General features: G+C 38.0%; 1 pseudogene; it reads right to left on the bottom strand.

Moving 5' to 3' along the window:
* Positions 1–3,263: 3,263 nt before the first annotated feature.
* Positions 3,264–4,210, bottom strand: LOC132429085 (olfactory receptor 51F2-like; annotated as a pseudogene).
* Between the last annotated feature and the right edge of the window lie 3,512 nt (positions 4,211–7,722).

Genomic DNA, 7,722 nt, shown 5'->3' with positions numbered 1-7,722 from the left:
ATAAGGACAAAATAAACAATTGGTACCACATCAAAATAAAGGCTTTTGCACAGTGAAACAACCAATACAGAAAAACCTCCTACTGAATGGTAGAAGATATTTTCACACTATGTTCAACAAGGGTTTAATATCCAAAAATATATATAATTTATACAACTTACCATCATAAAAACAAACAACCCAATTAAAAAAATGGGCTGAGGTCCTGTATAGACATTTTCCCAAAGAAGACATACAGGCGAACAGGCAAATGAAATGATGCTCAACATGTCTAATCATCAGGGAAATTCAAATAAAAACCACAATGAGATATCACCTCAAACTTGTCAAAATGACTATTACCAAAAAGACAACAAATAACAAGTGTTGGAGAGGATGTGGAAAAAAGGAATCCTCATGCAGTGTTGTTGGAATGTGAATCAGTGCAGCCACTATGGAAAAAAAATATAGAGATTAATTTTTTAAAATTAAAAATAGAACTACCATATGATCTAGCAATTCCACGCCTGGTTATTTATCCAAAGAAAACAAAACACTAATTTGAAAAGATACATGTACTCCTATATTCATTGCAGCATTATTAATAATAGCCAAGATGTGGAAGCAACTTAAATGCCCATCAATGTTTGAGGGAATAAAGATGTAATATATATAAATAAACATTATTCAGCCATAAAAAAGAATAGAATCTTGGCATTTGCCACACACGGATGGACCCAGAGAATATTATGCTAAGTAAAATAAGTCAGCTAGAGAAAGACAAATACAGTATGATTTCATTTACATGTGGATCTAAGAAACAAAGCAAATGAACAAACATAATGAAAGAGAAACAGACACAGAGAACAAACAGGTGGTTGCCAGAGGAAGGCTGTTTGAGGGGAGGAGAGAAATAGATGAGGGAGATTTCAGGTATAAAATAAATGCGTCACATCTGTGATATATACAGAGCAGGGAATATAGGCAATAATTATGTAATATCTTTGTATGGTAACAGATGGTAAGTAGACTTATCATAGTAATTACTTTGAAATCTATGGAAATATCAAATTACTATGCTGTGTAACAGGAACTAACATAGTGTTATAGGTCAGTTCTACTTCAAAAACACTCTCATAGGAAAAGAAATCATATTTGTGGTTACCAGATGTGGGGATGGGGAGAGGAGGAATTGGATGAAGGTAGCCAAAGTATAAACTTCTAGTTATAAGATAAATAAGTACTAGGGATGTAATATACATCATGATAAATATGTTATCTATGAAAGTTGTTAAGAGTAAATTCTGAGTTCTCATCACAAGGGAAACATTTTTTTTCTATTTCTTTAATGCTGTATCTATATGAGATGATGTTCACTAAACTTATTGTGGTAATCCTTTCATGATGTATGTGATTATTGTGATGTAACCATTAAACTTACACAGTGCTGTGTGTCAACTACCTCCCAGTAAAACTGGGAGAAAAATAAAATAGTTTCAAATCAGTCAGGGAAGAGAGACCTGACTACCTATAACAAAAAGGAGTCTTAATGGTACCTGGAAGAAGGGGAAAAAAGCAATACCAGCAAAAAATAATAAAATAAAAACATATTTTTAAAATTTCAAATATAAATGAAAGCAGGTGGATATTTCAGTAGGAGAGAGCAAAATGATTGAAGACTATGGACAAGGGTTAGGGTTATTCATGGTGTTATTCAGAAGTGAAAACCTCTTATAAGAATGTTATTCTAATATGCATGATAACCTCTAGGTAGCTTGTGAAAATGCAAATTCTTGTGCTCCATCAGAAGAGTGCCTAAATAGTTCTGGGGTGGAGTTGAGGAATCTGCACTTTATAAAAGAATTTCAAGTGGTTTTGATGCTCTGGTGCTGGACCACACTGAGAACAGTGAAGGATGCAAAAGGAAAGTGGATGTCATATTATAAATGTATCCAGTGGGTAGTATGAAGACAGATTGTGAGGACCCATGGGAGTGAAGAGCCTATGGAAGATGAAGAACAAACAAGTTGTGTTTTTAGGTAGTTGTTAAGCGGATATTATTCTCTTATCTGAAGTTAAAACACAGCAACAACAGAAACCTCATTACTGAGCATTTTTAAAGTACAGGAAAGTAAAAAAAAAAGTATAAATAAACCAATATTCACCCATCAAAAGATAAGTAATTTTGACATTTGGAACATGTCTTTCCATACCTTTATAACAAATGTTTTATGTGCATGTACATGTACACTTGTGTGTATATTCACATGAAATATACACACAACAATAAGTACACTGTATAGTAATCTATCTTTTCTCTTAATATATCATATATATCTATATCAATATTTATCTTGTTGCATGACAGTTCACATTTTATTTTACCAATACTCTGAAGTAAATGTTTAGGTAGTTTCTAAATTATCATTGCAATATATAATGGTGTGTTGAATATCACAACACATTACTGCATTCTTGCCCACATTCCCCCATTAGACACATATTTAGAAGATGAATCACCAGACATTAGATACTTAAAATATCAATACATTTACCAAAAGCTCTGAAGAACTCTTTTAAGAATTAGAAAAGTATCCTTTTAATTCACATTTCTTCTTGTTTATTGTACTTATTCATGATCCTCAGCCATGAATAATCTATTTGGGAGAATAATAATCATTACCAATAACTAAGAATTACTAAAACCTAGACTTTTCTACTGATCTAAATTATATCAGACACGCCTTGATAGTTACATACCCTAGAGGTGGTGAGACTTTGGACCCCAATTTATGACTTAATTTGTCCATTTTGCAGACATATTTTAACCATGGTCCTATTCTGTGCCAGGTGCAGTATAGGGTTACAGATACATAAGACATAATCCCTGTTCTCAAAGAATTCAATCTAGAACTCTGTAAATAGTAAGTTATTATTATTTTTTTTTTTGGCAGTACGCGGGCCTCTCACTGTTGTGGCCTCTCCCGTTGCGGAGCACAGGCTCCGGATGCCCGGGCCCAGCGGCCATGGCTCACGGGCCCAGCCGCTCCGCGGCATGTGGGATCTTTCCAGACCGGGGCACGAACCCACGTCCTCTGCATCGACAGGCGGACTCTCAACCACTGCGCCACCAGGGAAGCCCAGTAAATAGTAAGTTATTGGATTATCAGAAGAATGAAAGCATGTGTAAACATTTATCAGTATACGGTGGTAACTCACATTAGTGAACAATCAAACGTCAGTCAGAGAAGAAAATGTAAAGAAAGAATACACTGAAAAATGTCCTAAATTAGCTTAGAAAGAAATATTTTGAGCATGGCCTTGCAAATTTGCATTGTCTTCACACTATAGATTATGGGATTCATTACAGGAGGGATGAGCAGATAAATATTGGCAATGAGAGTATGCAGAAGGGGAGGGGCATGCTTCCCAAACCTATGCACCAGTGACAAGCTCATCATGGGGATGTAGAAGATGGCAACAGCACTTATGTGTGATACACAGGTACCAAAGGCCTTTTTCCACTCCTCTGGGGAGGCAATGTTGAGCACGGAAGGGATGATCAGGACATAGGAGAGAAGGATCAAGACAGAGTCCAAGGTACCAGTAGAGATGACAATGGCCAGGCCAAATACACTGTTGATCTTGGTGTCTGTGCATGAAAGCTTCATCACATCAGGGTGGAAACAATATGGATGGTGAAAACATGACTTCCACAAAAGGACAGACGCTTAAGGAGCAGGAGTAAAGGCACTACAACCGTTGTCACCCTAATAACAATTGCAAAGCCCACTTTGATGATTCCTGAATTGGTTAAGATTGTGGCATATCTCAGTGGGTTACAGATGGCAGTGTAACGGTCAAAGGCCATTGCCAGGAGTAACAAGGACTCCATTAATGTGAAACCATGGATAAAGAACATATGGCCAATGCAGACATCAAAGCTGATTTCTCGAGCATTGAACCAGAAAATACCCACCATGGTGACCAACGTGGAAAGGCACAGCCCTAGGTCCATGAAGGACAAGCATGGAGAGGAAATAGTACATGGGCTCATGGAGGCTCGACTCAGTGATGATGACAAACAAGATCATGCCATTCCCTGAGATGACAATGGCAAAGAGACAACAGAATGGAGGATGGAGATCCAGGCATGGTATGTTTCAAAACGAAGGATGCCAGTAAGGAAGAAGACTGCAGAGTGGAAAATGCTCTGGCTGAAGGATGGCATGATGAGTGAAGGAAGCAGATTTCCCTGGGGAAAAGGAACATGTCCTGCAAAAACAGGGCCCGCTTGTTATCTCTAGGCTTCAGTATATATCCATATACTCATATAAAAAAGATTAGATTAGATAATGGTAAGATATTTTCCACTTCTATGATTCTATGGTCATGGGCAGATAGGACATTTCTATACAAATCTAGGACAACACAAAAGGCAGGCAATTCATCCTGCTTCTTCACTTCTCACTTTCCAAGGCAAAAACCCTTAAGAGGTCCATTAAGAGTTAAAAGTCTTTGCATACCCAATGAAAACAGTATAGTTAAGGTACTATCAATATTTACAGAAAGATACTCCTGTTTAAATAAATATGCAAGAACTATTGATAAAAATGAAATACTAGGAAAGAAGCAATTTAATCTGTGCAAAGAGACTACAGTGTGTGACGGTTGGTAAAGCATTTATTCAAGAAATACCTGTGAAGCTGGTATCATTTAAGGGAATTTCTCCTTGAAGAAGATTTTCAGGGAAAATCTCCTTGAAGAAATAGGGCTTAAGTTAACCTTAATAAGAACAAAAATTCATTGCAAACTAACAGATAATAATTGGAACAGAATGATCTAAGTAAGGTTCTTAATATTCCTTCATAACAAAAGGACACTGAAAATGAATTGAGGGGTTTGAGGTGGGGGTGTAGTCCCTCAGAAAGCCTCATTAAGGCTGGATGCATCTCCATTCAGATAGTGAATGGACCATCTTCTGAACCATCTTCTCTGTTTGAGGATATGAGCATACACTCAACCCAGGTCAAGAAATCTCTAGGATCAAAAAAGTTCCTCTATATTGGTTCTTGTCCTGAGTTTTCTGATGCCCTATTTTTATCTGTAGAAAGAATGCTTGATTTTTATAGTATGTGTGTATCCTCTTTCTCTCATTCATGCATGCATTCTTTCAAGAAATATGTAAATAACTGACAAAATGCCAGTGTGCAATGAACAGAATTAGAATTAGACCTAGTACTCCAAGATGGTCTATACATGACTTGGGGAAAAAAACGTCTGAGGGTAAGTTAATTTGATGAGTTTCATTCCAGCCCCTGAATGAACAGGGAGTAGCTTCAACTTGAGTGGGAATAACTGGTTACAGGACTTGTGATGAAGAGGGTGTTTGAGAAGAAAAGAAAAAAATGTTCAATACAGCTAGCCTCTTAAGGACTTACTAAAAATAAATAAATAAATAATGGCTGGAAATTTTGAATTAAGAGGGAATGCAGAAAAAACTAAACTCCATGGGTTTTGATTCGGCCCTTGGACCTCAGTTGGAAAAGGGGCCTCATTGTTTTCACTTTTGACTCACAGGAATTAGAATATGTACTAACCTCTGCGTTCCCAACAAAGTGACTCCCGCCCCGATAGTAAGGTTTGAGAGTTAAACTGATGCCTGGGTTGAAGTCACAGGAGTGGTGAAAAATATCTTACAGTAATAAAATCTAAGGGGAAGGAGGCCTGAAAAAAAGGACCTGGGGAATAGCAGTATTTAGGGAAAAGACAGAGTAGAACCTACTAATGAGACTGCAGAGGCATGGCCACTGAGGTGCAAATGAACCCCAGGAAAAAGCAAGGACTTCATCAGTTTTTCTCAGACATTTGATCTCAGAGCCAGGAGAAATGCCTGGCACAATAGTGTTCAAGAGTATCTGTTGAATAAATGAACTAAATTGCATCTGTGACAGACCCTAGACACAATATCAGGCATATATTGTGGTTCCTGATATAGAGCCCCTTCAAATTAGAAGTAAAGTTTATGTAAACATTCTGGTATATATTAATATAGGAGATAAGCTGACAATTTTCTTGTTAATCTGGTGTTTATCTTGGGTACTAGGACTTTGCTCAAATTTAGATCTGGTGATAAAAACAAATTTTTCTGGATGAAATTGTAAGGACCCTTAATTGTATCCTCTTTATTTTTTTTTTTTTTTATTTTTTTTGTGGTACGCGGGCCTCTCACTCTTGTAGCCTCTCCCGTTGCGGAGCACAGGCTCCGGACGCGCAGGCTCAACGCGCCCAGCCGCTCTGCGGCATGTGGGATCCTCCCGGACCGGGGCACGAACCCGTGTCCCCGGCACCGGCAGGCGGACTCCCAACCACTGCGCCACCAGGAAAGCCCCATGTCCTCTTTATTTTTAAGATGAGGAAGTGGAACCGAGCAGGATCATATGGGGCCTTCCCAGGACAGACCACTCCCCCATATCCTCTGCTTTAGCTCCTCTCTGAAATGCCCAGATAACAGTATCTAATGCACATTTCCTGAGTTTTTTGGTTTTTGTTTTTTTTACAGATGCTAAAACCCCCACCAAATGGAAGAACTTAACTACTTGATGACGATGAGCACATGGCCCCCAGGCCCACTGGAGCCTGAGGATTGATAATGTTAACACCTGTGACACTGCCCTGCTCCCTCACCATCAACCAATCAGAGAATTGTGCCCAAGCTGATCACAGACCCTGGGATGCTCCTCCCTCACCTTGCCTTTAAAAATGCTTTCCTGAAACCACCAGATCTGGGAGTTCGCGTGTTTTGAGCACTAGCTGTCCTGAACTTTTCGCGTGGTGCCCTGCACTAAGTGCTGCATTTTCCTTCACATTGTAAGTAGATGGGCTTTACTGCACATGGGCAAGCAGACCCAAGTTTGGTTCTGTAGCAGAAGCAGGCTCTCAAGTTAATGTTCTTTTTATTATAGTAAATAAATTAAGAGACCTCAATGGATTATCCAGGTGTCCAAACTAGCCTTCTCCTTAATAATAGTGATAATATTTCAGTGTCTCCTGTGGGCCAAACAATTCACGCCATTTTATCTCTTTTGCTGAATCGTTCTTTCCACTGTTCTGCAAGCTTCTCATGGTATCTTTTTTCAACTGATATAATCAAAGGGAAACATAGTAGAGCTATTCTAATTCATGGAACTCTATTAGTAAAACTTGTGGGCAGGAATAGCTTTCCTTTTTTTAAATTCTGTGATTCTTAAACGACCCTTGGGCATCCTTGCACTAAATCTAATGAGCTAATAGTAAATAACTATTCTTGGAAATATATATTTAAATATCTCTCCCCCATGGAGAATTCTTTAAGACAGGGGCTATGACTTAAACATCCTTGTAAGGAGGCCACCAAGAACATGTAAATATTGCCCCCATTACAAAGGTTCACATCCATCATTATCACAACATGCACTGGGTATTATCAGCTCCTTTTCACAGATGAGAGCATTGAGGCTAAGATTAGAAAAACAAGGCTTAGAAGAATCATGTTACTTTCTCACATTTATCCACATGGCAAATCTAATAATTGAACTTTGTTCTGACTTCACTCTGCTCTCTTCCCTTCTTATTTTTAAAAGAACTTAATTTTAAAGAAAAATGTGGAATGAATGATCACATACTCATGTATATATAGATATACTCATGTATATCTATAATATACAAATCTCTTGAATATGTACTACTGAGTTCACAAATTTC

The sequence above is a fragment of the Delphinus delphis genome, chromosome 8 (genome assembly GCF_949987515.2).
Source record: "Delphinus delphis chromosome 8, mDelDel1.2, whole genome shotgun sequence".
Lineage (NCBI taxonomy): Eukaryota > Metazoa > Chordata > Mammalia > Artiodactyla > Delphinidae > Delphinus > Delphinus delphis.
This window is presented reverse-complemented; position numbering and strand designations above follow the sequence as displayed.